General features: G+C 41.7%; 1 pseudogene; it reads right to left on the reverse strand.

Annotated features, from left to right (window-relative positions):
- Positions 1–783: 783 nt before the first annotated feature.
- LOC147915925 (formin-binding protein 1 pseudogene) lies at positions 784–20,238 on the reverse strand (annotated as a pseudogene).
- Positions 20,239–22,451: the final 2,213 nt, after the last annotated feature.

Consider the following 22,451-nt stretch of genomic DNA (forward strand, 5'->3'; position numbering starts at 1 on the left):
TCAGATGTCTCCAGCAGGCTCAAACTCTGACTTGAAAGTTTCTATTACCAGCTCTGACATTTTTCAGATTACTGATTCTGCTGCCTTTACTATTCTATCCAAGCATTTCCCATTGACTGCTATCACCTGCGGATCAATCTCTGTCTTTATTGATTCTCAACTTCTCACTATCCTCCTTTCCTCCATCTCTTGTATTTTCTGAAAGATGTTGGAAATATGAGGATGGTAATATTTTTTTTTTTTTTTTAAAGATTTTATTTATTCAGCTTTTTCGCCCCAAAGCCCCAGTAGATAGTTGTATGTCATAGGTTCACATCCTTCTAGTTGCTGTACGCGGGACTCGGCCTCGCGTTGGACGGAGAAGTGGTGCCTCCGGGCGCTCCCAGGATCCGAACCCAGGCCGCCAGCATCAGAGCGCGCGCACTTAACCGCTAAGCCACAGAGCCGGCCCGAGGATGGTAATATTAACGCAGCTCATGGTCAAATTTCTTGAAGAATTGATGAGTAATCTGCTTTGCTGTCCTCTGCCATTGGTGCCACTTTTGAGCTTGTTGGCGTGCCTTTTCAACATCTACTTGTTTTTTTGTGTGTAAGACTGGCCCTGAGCTAACACCTGTTGCCAATCTTCCTCTTTTTGCTTGAGGAAGAGTGGCCCTGAGCTAATATCTGTGCCTATCCTCCTCTATTTTGTATGTGCGTTGCCACCAGAGCATGGCTTGATGAGTGGTGCAGGTCTGCACTGGGGATCCTAACCCCAGGTCTCCTAAGCAGAGCACACTGGACTCAACCACTAGCCACCAGCCGGCCCCAACATCTACTTTTTAAAACATTCATGTTAGCATCGTTTTCCCAAAATGCTGCTGTGCGCCGTCAAGTCTTTTTGCAATCTCGCTCAAATCGTCTTTTACCTGATTTAAGTTGCTTCCAGCAAGTATCTATTGGTGGTTGTGCCTTCCGTGCATCATGAAAGTGCGATGTCCACTCCTGCTCAGGTCTTGAACATATCCGGCTAACTCCACAGTGATCCATGAGGTCAAGTTCTCGAGGACAAGTTCATGCTGCCCAGCGTGATCGCTCCTTTCACTCACAGGGTGGAAAGGAAAGCTTTAGGTAATGTATAACTGTATTCTTCCTCCTCCTTCGAGTTCTTTTTAGGTTGGTATTTCTTCAAAAGATTCCTGAGTTGCTTTGCATAGCTGAGGTCAATCTCTGTCCTTACTCTGACAAATGTGATGTATTTCTTAAGAATACCAATTTCCTACAGTATATGTTTTTCTAAGTCAAACTGATCCCGGAGCTCGGTGCAGGGGGCTGGAAACGGCGCTCCCCGCGGCGGGCGCGGCTCCTCGCGGCCGCTGCCTCCTCCTGGGTCTCTTCAGCGGCCCCTCCTCCCGGTCGCTCCTCACCAAAAAGGCCCGCCCCGCGCCCCGTGTGTATTAATTTGCAAATGACCAGGATATTTTCCCGAGTCCAGAAGCGCACACACGCGCATTCATCCGGAATAGGTGCGCACAGGCCCGGGAAGGGAAAGACCGAGGGGTAGGGACGTTGCCTGCCAATGCCCCGGAAGCTCGCGACCCGGGACCCAGCAAAGAGCCGCCGCCGAGAGGCCGCCCCCTGCCGCCACGGAGGCCGCCCGCCAGGCCCAGGGATGGAGCGCTCCGGGGGGGAGCCTGGATCCCGGCCCCAGGGGTGGAGCGCCCGGGAGAGGCGGTCCAATCGGTTCCGGGGATGCAGCGCCCTGGTGTTGCAGCACCCTGGGGAGGAACCTGGAGGTCCAAGAGGCCTCTCACATGAGAAGGCAGGCAGCGCACGGACGGTCCTAGAGCGTCTGTGGTAACAGAACCCTTGGGGCACCACTGGGTCTTCCCTCTGGCACCTCAAGCCTAACTTCCCCCTGCCTCCTAATTCCTTTCTCTCTTGGCTACCCTTAAACCAGACTGTACCGCCCCCAACCTCCTTGCCCCCTTCCTGGTAGAAGTGGACCAAACATTCAGGCCATATGACAAAATAAATGTTAAGCCAAAGCTAAGCATGAAATGGAATTACCATTATTAGAGAATTAACTTCAGGGATAAATAACGTCAATAATCTGAAATTTTATGTTTAAAATTTTAACTGAAATTTTAAAGTCATAAAGTCTTGTGTAGAGACAATGTCTGAGGAGCGTCAGGTGCATAGCCTGCTCCTGTGGTCCATATGCTACACATTTGCCATATGAAACAAGTGCTCATGTTCACAAGTATACTTATTGATACCATCAACCTTAATTTGGGAAGGAGATTTTTCAGTGAAATCTTCTAGAATGAACTTCGTTTCTAGGATTCATAGGTGGAATAGAAGTTAAAAAGCAAACAAACAAACAAAAAAAAACATTACCCCAAAATAGCTGGCAAGCTATAGCTACCTTTTGTTTAAATTTTTAGCTTCCTCAAAAAGCTAGAAAAAGAACAACAAAGTTAATCAAAAGAAAGTACAAGGAAGGAAATAATAAGCATAAAAGTATAAATTAATGAGGTAGGAAACAAAAGATAGTAGAAATAATAAATCAAAATGCTGGTTCTTTGAAAAAAAAATGCTGGTTCTTTGGAAAAAATTAGCAGGATCCACAAACCAATAATTAAACTAATAAAAAAGGGAAGAAAGCACAAAAATACAAAATAAGAAGCGGCATAGGGAAATAACCACTGGATCAGAGGAAATTAAAAAATCGGGCCGGCCCCGTGGCTTAGCAGTTAAGTGCGAGCGCTCCGCTACTGGCGGCCCGGGTTTGGATCTGGGTGCGCACCAACGCACTGCTTCTCTGGCCATGCTGAGACCACGTCCCACATACAGCAACTAGAAGGATGTGCAACTATGACATACAATTATCTACTGGGGCTTTGGGGGGGAAAAAAGGAGGAGGATTGGCAGTGGATGTTAGCTCAGAGCCAGTCTTCGTCAGCAAAAAGAGGAGGATTAGCATGGATGTTAGCTCAGGGCTGATCTTCCTCACACACACACACAAAAAATGAGGCTATTTTGTACAACTTTATGCAAACAAATTTCAAAACAGATTAAAATGAATAATTTCAGAAGAAAATACAATTTACCAAAATTGGCCCCTGTAGAGATAGAAAGCATTAACAGACCAATCTCCATAAAATACTAGAGAAATTTATCAAATAAATACACCATATACAGGGGAATTCTATCAAACCTTTAAATACCAGATAGTTCCAATACTATATAAATTGTTCCAGAAACTAAAAAAAAAAAGGAAAACTGACAAATCCTTTTGTAAAGCAAGTACAAAATTAATATATAAATCTGATGTAGTTAGCACAAAAATGAAAACTATAAATGAATCTCACTTAAGAATTAAATAAAATATTGCACTCCTAACCCAATAGCCAATTAAGGAAATAAATCTTCATGACCAAGTGGGTTACAGGTAAAAAAAAGCAGATATAGTTCATATTTGGAAATCCATTACTATAATTCACCATATATTCTCCAGGTATGCTGAAAAGGCCTTTGACAAAATTTAACACCTATTCCTGATCAAAACATCCAATAAAATAGTAATTGGTGGATGTTTTTTAACATTATATATATATATCAGTTCTAAATATAACTTAATGGGGATCAGGAACAAGGCAAAGATGCCCATAGTCTCTACTACTATTTACCATTGCATTGGAATTAGTAGCCAGTGCAATTAGACATGAAAACAATTAGAGCATAAGAATTGGAAGAGAAGTAAAACTATCTCTATATGCAGTTGATGTAGCATATCTGCAAATCCCAAAAAAACCACTTTAAAGCTAACTCAAACAATAAAAGAATTCAGTAAACTAGCAATGTATAAAATTAAAATACAAAAATCAATAGGCTTCATATATAAAACCAATAGCCAATTAGAAGATAAAATGAAAAAGAAAGCCCCATTTATAATGCAACATAAAAAGATAATATATTTAGGAAGAAACAACAAGAAATGTGAAAATCCTATATGAGGAAAACTTTAAAGCATCCTAAAAGATACAGAAGCAGACTTGGACAAATGAGAAATGTAAACTTGTTCTTGGATAGAAGGATTCAATAGCATAAAAATGTCAGTGCTAAGTTAATTTACAAATTTAGTGTGAGTCAAAAGTATCAACAAGTATTTTTTTTCTGGCACTAGACAAGTTCATTCTAAAGTTCATATAGAAAAATAAACATGGAATAATAGCTAGGAGACTCCTGAAAAAGAAGAGCAATGAGAGGACACTAGCCCTACCAGATATTAAAATATGCTATAAATGTTAATATTAAATACTAATATATACTATAAATATAAATATACTATACTATTAAAACTGTGAGGTACTGGCACATGAATAGACCAACCAGAGGAACAGAATAGAAAGACTAGAATGTGGAAATTTAGTATAAAATAAGGCGATATCTCAAATTACCAGGGAAAAGATAGACATTTTTTATTAACGGTGTTGAGACAACTAAAGAACTACTTGGGAAAAGATAAAATTGGACCCATTTCTTATACCATACACAAGAAAAATATGCAAATAGATCAGAGATCTAAATGTTAAAATGTAACCACACAAGTAGTAGAATAAATCATATATAAAGAATTCATACAACTCAACAATAAAGACAAATAATCCAATTAAAAAATAGGCAAAAGATTTGAATAGATATTTCTCCAAAGAAGATATACAAATGGGAAAAAAGCACATGAAAATATTCTCAACAAGATTAGCCACTGAGAAAATGAATACCAAAACTGCAGTGAGATAGCACTTTACACCCACTAGGATGGTTAGACTCAAAAACATGGACAGGGGCCGGCCCGGTGGCATAGTGGTTAAGTTCGCCCACTCTCCTTTGGCGGCCCAGAGTTTGCAGGTTCCGATTCCAGGCATGGACCTACGCACCACTCATCAAGCCATGCTGTGGCAGCATCCCATATACAAATAGAGGAAGATGGGCACAGATGTTAGCTCAGGGACAATCTTCCTCAAGGAAAAAAGAGGAAGATTGCGGACGGCCCAGTGGTGCAAGCGGTTAGGTGTGCACGCTCCACTGCGGCGGTCCGGGGCAAGCCATGCTGTGGCAGCGTCCCATATAAAGTGGAGGAAGATGGGCATGGATGTTAGCCCAGGGCCAGTCTTCCTCAGTGAAAAAAGAGGAAGGTTGGCAGATGTTAGCACAGGGCTGATCTTCCTCACAAAAAAAAAAAGAGGAAGATTGGCAATGGATGTTAGCTCAGGACCAGTCTTCCTCACCAAAAAAAAAATAAATAAATACTATGAAAAACATGGACAATAACAAGTTTGGAGAGAATGTGGAGAAATCAGAACCCTCACACATGCTGGTGGTGCAGCCGCTTTGGAAAACAGTCTGACAGTTTCTTAAATGGTTAAACATAGTGTTACCATACGACCCAGCAATTCCACCCCTGGGTATTTACCCAAGAGAAGTGAAAACATGTCTACACAAAAACTTGTACGTGAATGTTCATAATAGCCAAAAAGTGGAAACAATCCAAATTTCCATCAACTGATGAATGGGTAAACAAAATGTGGTATATTCACACAATGGAATGTTATAAGGCCATAAAAAGGAATGAAGTATTGATACATACTACTATGTGGATGAACCTTGAAAACATTATGCCAGAAGTAAGAGAAGCCAGACACAATAGGCCACATATTAGATGATTCCATTTATATGAAACGTCCAGAATAGACAAATCCTTAGACTAAGAAAGTAGATAGGGTTAGGGATAGGGTGTGGCTGCTAATGGATATGGAGTTTCTTTTGGAGGTGATGAAAATATTCCAGAATTGTATAGTGTTGATCTATGCACAACTTTGCAAATATACTAAAAACCACTGAATTGTACACTTTAAAAGGGTGAACTTCAAGCTTTGTGAATGATATCTCAATAAAGCTGTTATTTGAAAACATGTAGAGAAGTGGAGGGAAGAGAATAAGAAAGAATTTGTTGACCTTAAACAAGTAGACAGCCAGTTATTTCTCCAGCAAAAATGGGTTTATTCAGGATCAGCAAAGCATTGCCATTCTGGGTCTGCATCCATGGTGAGACATGTGCAAGTCCAGAGCAGCAGAGGAGGAGAAACTCTTTTATAGAGGAGAGGAGAAAATTGGGAGGGCTAGTGTAAACAGGGAGTTCCAGGTGTAGTGGCTTTTCATTGGCTGAGTTGTGACAGTCTCTCATTGGCTGAGCTTCTTGCCAGTCAAGAGGAAGTCTTTCTTCTTCCTCTTAGGCTCTGCAATCATAGGGAGTGGGAGCTCCCCCTTTTGGCCCCCTGACTCCAATTTAATGAGATTTCTGTTTATTAATTTCCACATTTTTCCTTTTTGATCAAGAGCTTTCTCTGAAAGCTGACCAAGAGTCAGGTTTTTCCAGTTTCATTGGTCTTTTGTTCCTCAATGCCAGGAAGGACCTTTCTTTGGTGTCATGTCCCACTTTGGAGGGAAAGGGCACAGATTGGAAACCTATTGTAGCACATTTTAGTAACTAGGACGAGTAGAAGGGAGAACTCTCAGGAACCTTTTTTTTTTGGTGTGAGGAAGATCAGACCTGAGCTAACATCCATGCCAATCCTCCTCTTTTTGCTGAGGAAGACTGGCCCTGAGCTAACATCTATTGCCAATCCTCCTCCATTTTTTCCCTTTTTCTCCCCAAAGTCCCAGTAGATAGTTGTATGTCATAGTTGCACATCGTTCTAGTTGCTGTATGTGGGACGCTGCCTCAGCATGGCCGGACAAGCGGTGCGTCAGTGCGCGCCCAGGATCCGAACCCGGGCCGTCAGTAGTGGAGCGTGCGTACTTAACCACTAAGCCACGGGGCCAGCCCTCAGGAACCTTTTATCTAAAGTCCATATGTTATCGAGATCATAGGCATTGGAGGTCATCTGAAGTGATATGTCATCATCAAATGTTTGGCAGACAAACTTCCAACAGGCCTCATCCAGCCATCGTGAGAAAGCTGCCTAATCAGATGTTGTCTGCTTCAGTTCTGAGAAATCTTTACTTTCAGGTCACCAGCTGGTGTGCAGGTCCAGTCAGGATTGGGAGCTTTCTTTAGGTGTGTCATGTGAATCCAAGAGTCTATTCCCTGGAGTTTGGCAGCACAAGGGTTAGAGTACCTGATAGGGGCCTTTCCAGCAAGGTTGAAGAGAGTCCTTCTGGAGTTGTCTTTTCCAATAGACAAAATCTCCAGGTTGCAAAGTGTGATGTTTAAAGTTTTTGTCTCCTTGGAGCACACTGTGAAAAGATTGCTCTACCAAAACATGGTTAATCTTAATAGAAGCAATTGGGCCTTTGCAATATTGGAGTATATCTCCTTCTATCAGCTGTGCATCAAGAGAGACAGAAGCCAAATGCATTAGACATCCTGTGACTATTTCAAAGGGTGAGAGTTTATGAGTTCCGAAGCGGGTAGATCTGAAATTTATAAGGACCAATGGCAATGCTTTTGGCCAAGGTATTTGGAGAATATCTACAAATTTTAAGGGTGGTAAATGCAATGGAAGTGTTGTAAAACCGTCCAAACAGTGCAGACTTGTCAAAGCACCTGACCAGTAAAATGAGTTCCTCGATCACTGTGAAGTTCATGAGGAGTTCCCCAGGTAGGGATAATCTTTTCCAAAAGGACTTTAGCCACAGAAGAGGCAGTAGGCTGTCTGCAAGGGAAGGCTTCAGTCCAATGAGAAAACATACAGACTGTGACTAGAACATATTTATATCCATGAGATGGGGAATGAAATCCATTTGCAAAACCTCGAATGGTCCATTAGGCAGATTCAAATGTCCAGGAGCAGTATGCACAGGCTTTCCTAGGTTGTATTTGGGACAAGTGGGACAAGTGAGGTGGGCACTTTCTGTGGCCCTGTTAATATTTCCCCACCAATATTGATTCATGAGTGCTATCATTTTGTCAGGAGACCAATGGTTTAATGCATGTACACTGGTTAGGTGTAGGGATTTTAGAATCTCCGGTAGGACTGGGTTGTTATTTGGTCCAAACCAGAGTTTTCTCTTTTTATCAAACCAACAATTGTTGAATTTCCACTCTTGTTTTTCCTCTTCTGAGGCCAACTGTTGGGCTTCTCTAGTCAGTTTCTCTAAGTTATCATTTGGGGAAATATCCCTTTGGACCATGGCAGAGGCTTGGCTGTTGTTGGTTCCTTTAAGGGCTGCATTCCTTACAGAAATGTCAGCAAGGTGATTTCCTTTAGCTTCCAGAGAGTCAAGTGTAGAATGCCCTGGGATATTAATAATTGCTAATGTGGCAGGTCAAAGTATAGCATCTAATAATTCCTGAACATAGGGGCCATTTTTAATTTTATTTCTGCTGAAAGTAAGGAAGCCACGTTGCTTCCACGACATTCCAAAATCATGAGCTGCTTTGAAAGCATATCTACTATCAGAATAAATGTTGGTAGTTTTGCCCTTGGCTAAAGTACAAGCCTGCGTAAGAGTATATAATTCAGCCTGTTGGCCCAAAGTAGCCATAGGTAAAGGTGCTGCTTCAACAATATCAAAAGGAGTTGCAGTAGCACACCCAGCACAGTATTTGCCATCGTCACCTTTTTTTTTCAGTGAGGAAGATCAGCCCTGAGCTAAGGTCCGTTTGCCAATCTTCTTCTTTTTGCTGAGGAAGATTATCCCTGAGCTAACATCTGTGCCCATCTTCCTCTACTTTTTATATATGGGACGCCTCCACAGCATGGCCAGATGAGTGGTGCATAGGTCTGCACCCGGGATCCGAACCTGTGAACCCCAGGCCACCAAAGTGGAGTGCATGAACTTAACTGCTACGCCACCGGGCCAGCCCCCCATTGTCACCTTTTAAATAAGAAGCCTCAGTAAGCCATGAGAAGTTGGCATTACCCAAAGGAGTTTCCTACAGATCATCATGAGGAATTAGGAGGTGACCCGTCAGCATTAAACAGTTGTGAGGGGGGCCGGCCCCGTGGCTTAGCGGTTAAGTGCGTGCGCTCTGATGCAGGCGGCCCCGGTTCGGATCCCGGGCGCGCACAGACGCACTGCTTCTCCGGCCATGCTGAGGCGGCGTCCCACATACAGCAACTAGAAGAATGTGCAACTATGACATACAACTATCGCCTGGGGCTTTAGGGGAAAAATAAATAAAAAAAAAAAAAAAAAAAAAAAACAGTTGGGAGGGACTTTGTCAGGAACAGAGGGGAGAAGAGTAGCAGTGTTAAGGTTATTACAATGTAAAAGAGTTATGTGAGGAGCAGTTAACAAAAAGTTTTCATAGGAGGTGAGGCAGCTGACAGAAAAATGTTGAGTGTGTTGATAATTTGGAAGGGCCTCTACAGCATGAGGTACAAAAAAGGTTAAAGGGGATCCCACAATGATTTTCTTGGAGGCCTTAAACAAAAGAGCAGTGGCAGTAATGGCTCTAAGGCAAGGGGGTATCCTCATGCCACAGGGTCCAGTTCCTGGCCATAACACCCTATGGGTCGATGGTAGTCCCTGCGTTTTTGGGTGAGCATCCTAAGGGCATTCCCTTCCTTTTCAGATGCAAAAAGGAAAAAGAGAATCTGATAATTGGGATGTCCAAGGGCAAATGAGTTCATCAAATTCTCCTTTAAGACCTTAAAGGCTATGTTGTCCTGTTCTACCCATAAAATTGGGTCTGGATTGTTGTTCTTTTTTTTTTTTTTTTTTTTTTTAAAGATTTTATTTATTCAGTTTTTTTCCCCCCAAAGCCCCAGCAGACAGTTGTATGTCATAGGTTCACATCCTTTTAGTTGCTGTATGTGGGACTCGGCCTCACGTTGGACGGAGAAGTGGTGCCTCGGGGCGCTCCCGGGATCCGAACCCAGGCCGCCAGCATCAGAGCGCGTGCACTTAACCGCTAAGCCACGGAGCCGGCCCGTGGATTGTTGTTCTTTAGTAAAACATACAGAGAACTTTGGCCATAAGAGAAAAATTTGGAATCCAGTTTCAGCAATAACCAACTAGAGCGAGAAAACCTCACAGCTGGAGCTTAGTTTTGGGTTTTGGGAAACTTAGGACACCATGAAGCCTATTTAGATCTAGATGTAGTCCTTGTTCTGATATCACATGCCCTGAATATTGAACCTGGGTTTGGGAAAACTGCAATTTCTCCTTGGTGACCTTATGTCCCTTTAAGGCTAAAAGCTTTAGCAAATGGATGCTGTCTTCCTGTGAGGAGGCTTGGGAGGGAGAGCAAAGAAGCAAATTGTCCACATATTGCAACCAAGTAGAACCCCTAGGGAACTTTATATCATCCAAATCAGCCTCCAGGATTTGTGAAAACTAAGAAGGGCTCTCAGTAAAACCCCGAAGCATCACTGTCCAGGAGAATTGTTTTCCTTCCCAAGTGAAGGCAAAAAGGTATTGACTAGCCTCATTAACTGGGATGCTGAAGAATGCACTGCATGATCAATTACTGTAAAGAATTTGCTTCCAGTGGAATGGATGTTAGTAGCATATGAGGGTTAGGAACAACAGGGTACTGGGTGGTAATGATGTTGTTTAATACTCAGAGGTCCTGGACAAACCTCCACCCTTGGCCCTTGGGTTTTCTTACAGGTAAAATAGGAACATTACAGGGACTAGTACAAGGGATAATGAGGCCTTGCACCTTGTAATTCTCTATTATGGCCTTTATACCTTGAAGGGCTTCTTTACTTATAGGGTATTGATTAATTCTGGAGAGAGATGTTGAGGGATCTATTTGAATCTTGATGGGAGGTGCGCTGTGAATTTTACCAACATCATTTGGAGATTTTGCCCATAAAGGAGGTGGTAGCTGATTCAACGGGAACAAATGATAAGCTTCCAGAATCAGCTCTAGTATCGTCAAGAGACGGAGCAAATAAAAGATTTCAAAAGGTCATTTAATTCAGCTGGTTAGCCGTTTTGATGACTACTGTCAAATTCTAGAATTATGTCACCCTTTTGAGAGAAAGCAATTCTGACATGATACTTTTCTAAGAAGTCTTGGGCTAATAAATGAATAGGAGTAGAGGGACTAAGGGAAAAGGGTGTGTGTCTCTTAGCCCATTAATTATTCAGTCCATTAACAAACAAAGGGCCTAAACAAAGGGACTAGGTTCAGAGACAGGCAACTCTTGAGGTTTATTAGAACTTAAACTGTTGTGGTACTATGTGACCTGTTTTAGTACTCCGAGGCAGGGGCTGCTTTATAGTAGTGGGGTTGAGCATCAAGAGTGGCTCCAGTGTCAATAAGGACAGAAAGAGATTCACCTCCAATCTGGAGAAATGCTTGTCCAAGTTGATTAAGAGGGAAGGTTGGGAAGAGCCCCTGTACTTCCTCAGAGCCCCATCCTGGGAATTTGGAGGACATTGGAAAGGATAGTTAGAGGGCTAAAGGCACATGACTGCTTAGATTTGTAAAAATCTCTTCTCCAATGTCTTGGCTCTTTGCAATAATAATAGGAACTAGGAGAATATTGGTTTCATTTAGGGGCCTTCATTTGCTGGAGTTGAAGATTAAGAATTTTAGTGGTCTTTCTTTTAGATGACTTATTTAGAGTGTAAGCAAGTTGGTTTGCCAGATTAACTAAGTCTGGAGTGGACATAGGTTCCTGTTTCATACTTGTCCTTTTTACTAGAAGGGAAAGGTCTGGGTTCAGCCTATTGATAAACATGGAGTTAAATGCTACCTGGCTGGAACCAACATCGGAAGGAAGATAAGAATTTTTACTAAAGACAAAATGAAGTAAATTGTAATAATCATGAACAAGTTCAACAGATTTTTGTGCACAAACCTGAATTTTGTTCCAATCAACAGGCTTTGGGAAAGCCCTAGGAATTGCCTGATGAAGTTGTCTAGTGATTGCCCAAACCTGATCATACAACACGTCAGCTGGTTGGTCTCCTGGTTGTGATTCTAGAGAACTTTCAGGATTTCCCCAATTAGAGGTTTTCATCCAACGCTGGGCCTAGCCTTCACTGACAAGCATATGAACTAGCTGACATAAGTCACAGAAACCAGGTTGATACGTTTGAATGACTATATTAAGTTTCTCAGCACATCTGTGAGGATCTTCAGTTGCTTTGGGAAAATCTTTGCCTGTGGCTCACAGTTCAGATTTACTCCAGGGAATAAAAGAAATTAAGGGTTTAGATTTTGGATCCTCAGAAGGCTTAATTTTAAAGGGACAGATTCTGATAGGTTCAGAGGAAGAGGGAGTGGGGAGAGGTTCAGCGAAAAGGCAAAGTTCAGTGAGAGTGTTAGTATGGGGGAACTGAGGGTACAGAGGAGGTGTAGGCAGTACAGAAGGGAAGGAGGAAGATGGAGGCAGAGGCTGGGCCTGAGCCCAAGTTGCTGGGGGAAGCCAAACAAGACGGCTCCAGAGGAGGGAAACATGAGGCTTTGGAAGCCATTCTATCTTTTTTTAATTGTTTGTTTGATTCACTTAATCTTAAACTGCCTCAGTAATCTTATTTTGCAAAGAGGCACTTTTGGTTAAGTCGGTCCATTTAGTTAGAAATGCGCAGGAGGAAGGACTGCAATTTTTAAACATAAAATTGGCTGGGGTCCCTGGGGGTGGGGGTGGGGCGCCATTAAAACATTTAGATAACTGTGATCCCATTTCTCAGAGGTTTTTCTCTAGAGTAAAAGAATAATTTTCAAACAGACCAAATAGCTTAAACAGCTTGCAACTCAAACAGCTTGAAGAGTTCAAACAGCCTGCAGGATTAATATGAGCACAGTTCTAAGGGAACAGCCTAATGCCGAGGGAGTCAGGCCAAAGGCTGCACAGTACAATTCTAACGAACCAGCCTAATTCTGAAGGAGTCAGGCCAAGGGCTAAACCGCACAGTTCCAATATAACAGCCCGGTTCCAAAGGAATTGGGCCAAAGGCTGAAGGCACAGTTCCAATGAAACAGTCCAAAAGTCAGACTGAAGGCTAACACAGTTTCAGTAGAAAACAGTCTGATTCCAAAAGGAACTGGACCAAAAGCTAGTGCAGTTCTAAGGAACAGCCTGATTCAAAGAGTCAGGCTGAAGTGTCACCTGAGCACTGACAGACAAACAAGGCCTTGACCAGAAAAGGACGAAGCCTTAAAGTAGATCTTGAACAAAGCCTGGAGAGCCTCAAACACGAAGAGGACAGAAGCTCAGATCCCGGAGAAAAGACTTACCCTCAAACTCCAGGGTCAGGAGAAAAGCAGCGAGCTCAGAGGCTCCTTTGTGGGTACCACACCTGTTTGCTCACCAGCCTTGGAGCCATGTAGAGTTTTCTCTGGATCCCTGTAAGGGCTACCAAAATGGTGACCTTAAACAAGTAGACAGCCAGTTATTTCTCCAGCAAAAATGGGTTTATTCAGGATCAGCAAAGAATTGCCAGCCAGGGTCTGCATCCATAAGACATGTGCAAGTCCTGAGAAGCAGAGGAGGAGAAACTCTTTTATAGAGGGGAGGAGAAAGTTGGGAGGGCTAGGGTAAACAAGGAGTTCCAGGTGTAGTGGCTTTTCATTGGCTGAGTTGTGACAGTCTCTCATTGGCTGAGCTTCTTGCCTGTCAAGAAGAGGAAGACTTTCTTCTTCCTGTTGGGCTCTGCGATCCTCACAGTGTGGGAGAGCTCCCGCTTTTGGACTCCCAACTCCAATTTAATGAGGTTTCTGTTTATTAATTTCCACAAACTCTATAAACTGTTAAGGAATGATTTCCAGTCTATATTATTAAGATATAAAGTAAAGTGCAATCAACCAGAAGCAAACCAAATGTCCATGAACTGACAGAGGGATAAACAAATTGTTCTGGCCATACAATGGAATAGTACGCAGCAATAAAAAGAAAGGAACTACTAGTACTTTTCACAACAATGATGAATCTCAAAAGCATTATGTCAAGTGAAAGAAGCCAGATGGCACAAAGGGCGAAATACTGTATGATTCCATTTCTGTGATATTTTAGAAAAGGCAAAATAATAGAGAGAGGAATTAAATCAGTGTTTGCTGGAGGCTGGGAGTGGAAGAAGAAGGTTGACTGCAAAGGGGCAGAGGGAACTTTTTGGGGTGATGGAAATGTTCTATACCTTGATTTTGTTGGTGGTTACCTGGCTGTATAGATGTCAATATCAATCAAACTGTACACTTAAGAAGGGTGAATTTGACTGAATATATATCATACTTCAATAAACCTGACTTCAAAAAAAAAACAAAGTAAAAGTATATTTTGTATGCTAGCTTTTGTGTAAGTAAGGGAAATAAAAGTCTATATGTGTGCCTGCTTATTTTTGTAAGGGGAAAGATTGGAAAGAGGAACGAGAAATTAATGAAATGGCTTACCTGGAGGGGCTAGGTGACAATGCGGCAGGAGGAAGAAGGAAAGGAATGATACTTTTCCGAGTACACCTTTTCATATAGTTTTGACTTTTGAACTGTGTTAACATTTTACATATTCAAATAATAAAAATAAAGCGACAAGGATTGGAGAAAAATACTTAAAATTTCATTTTAAAATCAACCTAGCTGTGAGTCAAATTGACAACAAAATCATTCATATGGAAGACAAAAATAGAATTAGTTCAAGTAACTTTGAACACAGTACTCTTAGTTGGACATATTCTGAGGATGAAAAAACCTACAAAGAAATCTTGAATTTCAGTTGATTTTTTTTCTTTTTTTCTGTGAGGAGGACTAGCCCTGAGCTAACATCCGATGCCAATCCTCCTCTTTTTTCTTTTTTTTTCATTTCAGTGTAGAAAATCAGTAACTATTTATTTTTATTTTTATTTTTTTAAATTTTTTGTTTATTGCAGTAACATTGGTTTATAATCCTCTTTTTTCTTGAGGAAGACTGGCCCTGGGCTAACATCTGTGCCCATCTTCCTCTACTTTATATGGGACGCCGCCACAGCATGGCTTAACAAGCGGTGCTTCGGTGCGCCTGGGATCCGAACCTGCGAACCCCTGGCCGCTGCAGCGGAGCACGAGCACTTAACCGCTGCGCCACCGGGCGGCCCCTCAGTTGATATTTTTATCGTTCGTAGTGGTATGAGTGTAACAATTCTGAAATTATTTTTTGTGTATTGTAGGATGGAGCAAATGACTAAATATGCTGATACTGTTGGAAGGAAGATTTCACTGTGAGAAGAGGGAGATATTGAGAAAGAGAGAAGTAGCCCCTGACGGCCAGGAGCTGGCCTGGCACTTGGGGCTAAGGTGTGGTGTTTATTAAATGGAAACAATTTCACAGAAATTGTTCACCAAATCAGACACGGCCACTCTGTGACCGTGATGGATCAAAACACAAACAAGCCCACTTCATAGTCATGTCCAAACATAGACAAAAACTTGAACATTGTTTAAACCACAAAAAGGGCTCAACATCCCTGTATCCTGGATCATATGAGTGACTGCTGCTTCTCTACCAGTCACAGTGTTCGCCTGGCTCCCATGCTTCTCGCTATCTAGATGAGCATTAACATACCTGATCATAGAATTAGCCCTGCTTCCTGATGGCAAATATCCAGAGCAAAGCATCACTTCGTTGAACCTTCCCCCATAATCACCTAACACAAGCCCAAATCCTGTAAGTGCTTTCTAACACCCTCTCACTGGGATGTTCCACGGCTCCCCAGCCTGCACGGTTTCCCTTGCTGCAACAAGTCAATAAATCTGACTTGGTTCAACTGGGTGTGTTCCCGGTGGTCTTTGGCTGAAGGAAATTTACAATACAAATGTGGAATGGAGAATGGAGAATAGAGAAGAAAAGCCCTGTGGTATTATATTGGAATTAGAGGTGTCAGTTTGAACTCATGATTTAAAAAAATATATATATGTTTCTGTATCTCCTAAATCTGTCCCCTGAAAGGGCTGAAAAGCAATACTCCAGCAGCACTGGACATGAATATCTCTCAGATTTTGATTTCTAAATATTTCCCATTTAAAAAGAACCAGGGCTTCCTGGAGAAATGGCTGATTCTGGAACGGGGGCAGGGAAAGTACGAGGCCTGAAATATCCTGTGTGAGGGAAAACAAGAAAGCACTCAAAGAAGGATGAGAACCTGTCAAAAGGTCACAGGTGTGAGCTTGAAGGAGCCACCAGCGGTTAAATTTGAGACAATTTGTATGTCAAAATGAATAACGACAGGTATTTATTTTACAATGTTCAATTAAAAACAAGAATCTATGAGATCATATTACTACTAATATTAAGACTAATACTAATAATAATAGAAAGGGAGGGAGAAGGAAAAGTGCCTTTGTAAAATAGAAGAATGCCAATCATTAAATGTAGAAATTGTAAAATTGGGAAAATCACCATTCTTATAACAACTATGCTTAATAATTGATTCAGGTGAGGCCGGCCCCGTGGCTTAGTGGTTAAGTGCGCACGCTCTACTGCTGGGGGCCCGGGTTCGGATCCTGGGCACGCACCGACGCACCACTTGTCCCGCCATGCTGAGGCCGCATCCCACATACAGCAACTAGAAGGATGTGCAACTATGACATACAACTATCTACTGGGGCTTTGGGGAGAAAAAGGGGGAAAAAAAAAAGGAGGAGGATTGGCAATAGATGTTAGTTCAGGGCCGGTCTTCCTCAGCAAAAAGAGGAGGATTGGCATGGATGTTAGCTCAGGGCTGATATTCCTCACCAAAACAAAACAAAACAAAAAAATTGATTCAGGCAAGAATCATCAATGGAAGCTAAAACCACTGGGTGAAAGATTATTGGGGACCTGGTTGTTCGTACAGTCTCAGAGCATCGCCTCACAGATGACTTATTAATCACAAAGGGGAAAATGTTCAGGCACCTCACAATGGAGCATCCTGCTGGACGCCGCCTTAGCCAAATGAGCAACCTAACATTACCAATAACGGAACAAGTGTGTCTCTTCGAGCGAAGTACCGCAAAGAACACGACATCGTCTGGGTAGTATTTCTGTCAAACAGGCTTAACCTGAATTGAATAATGAGGAAACAGTCAGACAAACCAAAATTAAGGGGCATTCTGCAAAGTAATTGTCCTGAACTCTTAAAAGATGGCAATATTACCAAAGAAAAAAGCAATAGAGCAACAGTTGCAGACTAAAGGAGATGGAAAAAACATTACAACTGAATGCACTGTGTGATTCTGGACTAGCTCTTGGTTTGCGGGGGGAAACCAGAGTTATAAAGGACATTCTTGCAACAGTTGGATAAATTTGAATATGAACTCTATATTAGATAATATTATATCGATGTTAAATTTCCTGGGTAAAATAATTGCACTGTGGTTATGAAGGAGAAGGACCTTGTTCTTAGCAGACACAGGCAGAAGTATTTAGAGGGAAGTGTCTCGATGTTTGCAATGAATTCCCAAATGGTTCATCGAAAAATACGTATAGGTAAATATATATGTAAATGTGGATATGTATGTATATATAAATGTAAACACTTATGTATATGTAGGTATGTATATATGTACATGTGTGTCTGCATATATGTGTATGTATACTAGAGAGAGAGACAAGCAAGTATAAGTAAATGCTTAAAACTGGTGAAACTAGGTGGAGGGTCTGTGGGTGCTCATTGTACTATTTGTGCAACCTTTCTATAAATTTGACATTTTTCAAAACAAAAATTTAGAAAATTTCATAGATTCAAAACTATAAAAAATTGTTTTCTTTAAAGCATTCTTGTAACGGCCGTTGTTCAGAAGTCAGATTAGTAAGAAAGAAATGAGTACCTAATTTTTTCCTACAAGTTTCTTCTTTTATCACATTCCTTATTATGTTTGGATTGAAGTTCACAGAGCGTGGATATTTTTGTACATAATCTTGGAGATTTTTGTCCTGGTAAAGTTTTGAGGCAGAGAAGGTATACTGGTGATGTTTTAATTCATCCTGATGTGACGTGCAGAATTCCCAAGTAGTACTTTCTCTTGAAAGCCTCCTGGCCTAAATTAGCTAAATAACTAAAATTAATTTAGTTCTTAAAGATTAATATGTCCAAAGTTATGAATGTTAAGATCCAAAAAATTCTACAAAGATTAGAATTAAAATATAATCTCATTTTTATTGTTCTGCTTCCTATTATTTTAAAATGTACAAATATTTGTTGGCTTAAAAAGGATACAGGATCTTTCTAAGGTTACCCAGTTAACACTGCCTCCCAGTTTTTGTATTAACTGTCTACTTGTTTCTCTGTGCATTAAACTTATTGTTGCTTGTAAATTCTTAATAACTGTTTTTGTATAATTCACAGCTTCCACAATCATCATTAGTTATTGTGGCATATTACTTTTGTAGGAAGAAATATGCATTATTTCACCTGACGGCTACAATTTCAACATACAACACTTATACGGAGAACTTTCTACATTTGGAAGTTAATATAAAAAATAAAATAAAAATTACAGTACAAAAAGGAAAAAATGGATTAATACTATTAAATTACATTAATATATGTCTTTTATAGAGTGGGGAAACCTATACCTACATATTGGTCTGTCATAGTAATAAGTAATAAAATTATAATTCCTTTTTTAGAGTCTTAATTTCTGTAAAATTATCAATAGATTTGTCAAAACTGACTTTCTTTGCATATTCATGTTCAGTAGTGGTACAGACAGCTGTGTCAATCTGTAGGTTATTGAAGAAGAAATATAAAGATAGGAAGAGTTGCAAACAAATGGATAAGTTTGTCAGAGATTCATAAAAATTCCATTTCACAATAAATTCCAGAAATTACAATAATGCCCATGTCTGTTTTTTCAAGATTGATGCTAGTGGATTCCAATTATCTCTAAGTTAAAAATGTTAAATATACAAGAAAATTCCAAGTGGTCACACAGAATGACAGAATTGAAGTAATATAAGTTCTATTTTTCCATCCTTACAATCACTGTGCTCCCATCATTTATTTCAAATGTACTATTTAAAGCAGGATGAGGTGAGGGAGAGTTGGAGACATCAACTAGCTGAATGTCAGAGCTAAAGATTCAGAACCTTTACAAATTCACTCTTCAAAGCATGCAGCTAACAAAATGTGGTATGTACATATGATGGAATATTATTCTGCCTTAAAAAAGAGTAAAATTGTGACACATTCTACTACATGGATGGACCTTGAAGACATTATGCTAAGTGAATTAAGCCAGACATAGAAGGACAAATAGAAAACAGAAAGTAGATAGGTGGTTGCCAGGGTCTGGGAGAGAGGGGAAGGGGGATTTAGCATTTGATGGATACAGGGTTTTTGTTTGGGATGATGAAAAAGTTCTGGAGATGGATTGTGGTGATTACACAACAATGTGAATGTAATTAGTGCCACTGAACTGGACACCTGTAAATAGTTAAAATAGTAAATTTTATGTGATGTACATTTTACAATAAAAAATAAATTTTAAAAATTGCTAAGTAAACAGAAGCCAAGGGAAAAACTCACTTTAAACCAAACAATGGTAACAATTAAAAAAAAAAGTGTGGCTGAGTGGGCTTGTCAGGGGCTGACTTGGGATTAATTTGCCTGCAGAATATAATATTTATTAAAGAGTAAGTAGGGCCGGCCCCATGGCTTAGTGGTTAAGTGCATGCGCTCCGATGCTGGCGGGCGGGGTTCGGATCCCGGGCGCGCACAGGCGCACCGCTTCTCCGGCCATGCTGAGGCCGCGTCCCACATACAGCAACTAGAAGGATGTGCAACTATGACATACGGCTATCTGCTGGGGCTTTGGGGGAAAAAGAAGGGGGAGGATTGGCAATGGATGTTAGCTCAGAGCTGGTCTTCCTCAGCAAAAAGAGAAGGATTAGCACGGATGTTAGCTCAGGGCTGATCTTCCTCACACACACACAAAAAAATGTGCTAATCTGAAAGATACGTATTGTTAACACAGGAACCACAGCAATTGTTACAACTTACAGGGACATCGTCGCCTTCTCAGGGAGGGGTCTGTACCCCGCTAAAAACGGAGACCCCGGCTTCAGGACTCCCGGCCGCCCTCTGACTTATTGTTTCTCCGCAGCACTTGTCATCGCTGACCCAGCAGCCAGAGTGATGCTGTCAAAACACAATCCTGTCAGGTCTCTCCTCTTCCCCGCCCACTACCCCTCCTGCCCCACGCTGCCCCGCCCCACTTGCGGCTCGCCCCGCCCCTGCACAGGCCCTGCTGGCTCCTCACCTGGGTCCCGGCAGCTTGGCGAGCTTTAGATCACGCTTGGTGCCGGCAGCTCTGTCTGTAGGAAACACTTCCCTCGACATCCACAGAAACTCCTCTCTTTCCTCCCTTTTTCAAAACACAGGTTAATGCAATTAAAAAGTGTCAATTTCAGCGACAGAAAGAAGTGAGCTATCAAACCACGGAAACACATGGAGGAACATTAAATGCACATTACTAAGTGAAAAAAACCAATGTGAAAAGGCTACTGTGTGATTCCAACTATATGACATTCTGGAAAAGGCGAAACTACGGAGACAGTGAAAAAAGATCAGTGGTTGCCACGGGCTAAACAGGAGGAAGGGATGAATAGGCAGAGCGCAGAGGACTTTTAGGGCAGTGAAACTATTCTGTAGGACACTATAATGGTGGATACATGTCATTATACACTTTTCAAAACCCATAGACTGTACAATACAAAGAGCGATCCCTAATGTAAGCTGTGGACTTTAGTTCATAATTTTGTATCAACGTTGGCTCATCAGTCATAACAAACTACCACACTAATGTGAGATGCTAGTAATAGGGGAAATTGGGGAGGATTTGGTAGGTACATGGGAACTCTCTGCTTATCAATCAATTTTTCTATAAACCTAAAACTGCTCTAAAAACAAAGTTTATTAATTTAAAAACAAAAACAAAAAAGTGTTAATTCACTTTTCCTTTTTCATACCATAACATTTACTTCATTTATTGCTTCAGCAATGACATTGTTTAGAATTGCCAGCGCATAGGGATAATAAAAGCAGCCCGACCTTTTAGTCTCCAGCAGGGTCCTGTGCTCTGAGCTGCTTGGATGCTTGGGCCTGGTGGCACGTGCCCAGCACCCAGCACAGCATCTCCGAGAGCAAGGTGTTTGGTGCTGGCTGTGGCGTGAGTGGATCTGAGACCCGTGGGCCGTGGGGCTGCAGCTTCTGCTCAGGGTTGCAAATGAGAACGTGGCTGAAGAGTCAAGATTTATTTGCAGAAATGCCTCCCCAGCTGATTAGGAGGAAGTTAGTTTCCAGGACTCTTGTTTCTTGATGGAATGAGCCCCAGCCTGCCATGCCTTGGAAGTATCAGTTCTCATCTGACCTCATTCAGAACATTTTTCTTCCCATAGACCTTTGATTCCTGATTCAGAACCCTTTGTTCTGTGTCCTTTACTGGTAATTCCCAGTATTCTCAAGAGGCGTTTTAGTGCTCTATTCTCGTTTATGGCCTTTACAGCTTCTTGTGTATTCTTTTGTGTTAAATAGCTGTTTCCCGATCTGCACAGGTTATTCTGTCCCCTGCACATCAACTGTGCTTTCAGCGTAGACACTACTTGGCCTATTATCTACTAATCTTGCTTTTCTTGAGTCGGTGAAATTTTTTTTTAAATCTTTTTGAAAACAGGCTGCCATCACCGTCTGACCTCTTGTATTCCTTGCCAAGGACTCGCGGCTAGTCTTTGAAGTCTTAATGTTTGTTGTTCTTTGTACAGTAAAAGTTTTTCTTTGGTTTCAGATAACTTGGCTTCCTGTTTATTCATCCTTCCTTCAGTAAAATCTTGATCTTTTTGTTCTTATTGATAATTTGGAGTCGTTTTATAATTTATGTAAATATTTTAATGGATTTTAAAAGGAGTGAGTTCTTGGTGGTATTACTTGTACCACCAGTAGCCGGAAAGCCCTTCATACATGAGAAGCCACTTGGGGTGGGGGGACTGAGAAGATAATCAGACAAAGACATCGAGTGGCCTGCAGTGGTACCAGAGCTGCGAGCTGGGGCCAGGTCCTGCAGAGCCGTCTGACAAAATTAGGATGTTGTACTTTATCGCGAGAGCCCTATCAGATGGGGAGCAGTGAGGAGTATTACAGGGAAATAGTATCATCTGATTCGGTTTTTAGGAAGGTTATCTAGGTAAGGAGATCGTCTTTGGTGAGGTGGGCAGAGGGATCAAATCGGGGCTAGGATGCAGCCTCTCAAATATGGATACTGTTGCAAAAGCTCTCAGAGCACAAGTCTTCCCACTGAGCCACTTTGTTGCAACCTGTGCCTCTTGTGCCCGCAGACCCCCAGGCTGCCAGCCATGCCTCAAGCTCTGCTAGTGGGTAGATTCGTGCCAGCAAGAACCATGTGAATTCCTTGGGTTCATGGCTCTTAAGTGCAGAGGAAGCAGGAGTATATTAGGACAGGGAAGGCTTTGGTGTCAGACACAAGTGGGTTTGAGTCTGGATTCTGCCACTTCCTACCTTGATGGTCTTGGGCAAGGCACTCAATCTTTTTGAAAAGT

This window comes from Ceratotherium simum, chromosome 11 (genome assembly GCF_057802395.1).
Source record: "Ceratotherium simum simum isolate JZ-2026a chromosome 11, ASM5780239v1, whole genome shotgun sequence".
Classification (NCBI taxonomy): domain Eukaryota; kingdom Metazoa; phylum Chordata; class Mammalia; order Perissodactyla; family Rhinocerotidae; genus Ceratotherium; species Ceratotherium simum.